This window comes from Engraulis encrasicolus, chromosome 3 (genome assembly GCF_034702125.1).
Source record: "Engraulis encrasicolus isolate BLACKSEA-1 chromosome 3, IST_EnEncr_1.0, whole genome shotgun sequence".
In the NCBI taxonomy this organism is placed as follows: Eukaryota; Metazoa; Chordata; class Actinopteri; order Clupeiformes; family Engraulidae; genus Engraulis; species Engraulis encrasicolus.
In genome coordinates this window covers 13,843,115-13,845,092 of record NC_085859.1, presented here as the reverse complement: position 1 = coordinate 13,845,092, position 1,978 = coordinate 13,843,115, and the positions used below count along the sequence as shown (strand labels likewise).

The following is a 1,978-nucleotide window of genomic DNA, read 5'->3' as shown; positions in this document are numbered from 1 at the left end:
AAGGATCCGTACGGTCTTAAAATAGTATTTGCCTATCTATCTCTGTCACTCAGAAGTTGTTGATATCTAATTGATCGTCATCTGTAAAATACCCTAAAAATCAACTTAGGAGAAGATGTGTAGAGCGTTACAGCCATGGAATTATTCGCCTTATCTGGACACATTTGTATTTAAAAAAAACAAAAAAACAAAGCAAGGGCCAAATCTTACCAAATCCTGGGATGTTTCACTGACATTCAAACGTGAAATCAACTGAATCAAATCCTCAGCCTTTAACACTGAACATAGATACTTTCTGAATTTAGCACAGCTGTGGTCTGTCTTGTGCGTTTGTGACACATGCTCTCTGGGGAATATGTAGGCGACTGAAAGAAAATAGACAATGAATAAGTTGCCTGCTTGTGACATTTTGCTCAGGGTGCGATGGGTTAGGGAGGCCAAGGGGGTGAGACTAGCTGCCATTTGTCTTTGCCATTTAAGTCTTCACGAGCATTTCCTATAACATGAGAAAGGACGGCGCCGTGGCTGTGACAGTGCCGGTTGTCGTTGGACACCCAGTGCGTAAAAAAGTGAAAGAGTTCTGGATTTTCTCTCCCACTTTCATTAACGCAATTAGTTACAGTGACAGTTAATGACTGGTCATTACGTCAAGAATTGAGTTATAGTCTATGGCAGAAATCGAAAAGCAAGTCCATTATCAAATTCAAACATCTAATTTCCAGCGGGGGATAGTCTATGCCGTTCTTTGACTATTTCACTTTACTGTACACTATCAGCAATGGATCACAGTGTATACAAACTCCTGTGATAATTGCACCTTCATACTCCATGTAATTAGAGTGGTGAACTGTTGTGACATCGGTCAAATACGCACCATAACGTTTAATCAGCTATCCACCATGCATGCGTAAACGGGGAACTGAATTAACCACAGGTAAATCGCAAAGTGAATACAACACACACCACTACCTCCACACGCTTTCACAAAAAAGAAAAGCTATGCATTAGTGAAGAAGTTTTACAACACCGTTGCCTGAGCTCACCATGACATGGGAATCAAACGGTACACTAATATTTTGGTCTATATACCCGCGTTCTCCCATGCAGCCGTGGTCACAGCATCGCAAAGTGCATGGGTAAGACCATAGACAGGAAATAATAAACCATCGTTTTAAATTATATCTAGACAGCAGTGAAATGATTTTCTCTCTCTGAGAGATCAATAGCAAAGTATTTACCCCCAAATAATTAAAAATAAAAACACGCACGCACACACAAAAGGCTACTTTCATATCATACGATGCGTTCATTCGTTCTCGCCACAGCCTACATACCGTGCTTTCGCGCACCTCCTCAGATTGGAATATCCATTGGAAATCCACTTGAAAAGCAGTTGGTGTGTTTTTCTTTCTTTGCTTCCTATAAATATCCTTAGAAACAACTGAACAGCACCAAACAAACGCCAGGGAACTAACAACGGGTCGTTCGAAACCATACGCGACAACGAGGCACAGTTTCTCCACCGATTCGGCTGGTCATCCTATTTGGAGATGAAGGCTTCTTACGAACACTCAGACATCCCAGCTGTCACCCGTTGCACACAGGGAGGAGCCAAATCGCAGATCGGAGCGGGGCGATGTGGAGCGAAGGGGGTCTTTTGTTTTGTGAAGCAGCCGTAAAACTAGGCTACTGTGTGTGTGTGTGTTTTTTTGTTTTTTTACAGTAACCATGAGATCCAGCTCGTAGGTGTACACTATCCGTGCTTCCACTGGAGAGACATTCCCCTCTCAAACGAGTAGACTCACAGACACAAGTGAAACATATAATAGTCAGTCAATCATATATCAGTCACTGACACAGGGCTTTGAATCATGAAATTGTTTGATTGGTCTATGTGAACAATTGTTCAGCCCATTATTCTATGTTGTTATTATTATTATTATTATTATTATTATTATTATTATTATTATTATTATTA

The 1,978-nt window shown here is 40.9% G+C and overlaps 1 protein-coding gene across 2 annotated transcripts in view; it reads right to left on the bottom strand.

Annotated features, from left to right (window-relative positions):
* Positions 1-1,571, bottom strand: part of sema6a (sema domain, transmembrane domain (TM), and cytoplasmic domain, (semaphorin) 6A) — a 150,561-nt gene extending 148,990 nt beyond the window's left edge. For both annotated transcript variants that reach the window (XM_063194808.1, XM_063194809.1), the window contains exon 1: positions 1,335-1,571. The gene's annotated coding sequence lies outside the window, so the exon portion shown is untranslated. The remainder of the gene's footprint in view (positions 1-1,334) is intronic.
* Between the last annotated feature and the right edge of the window lie 407 nt (positions 1,572-1,978).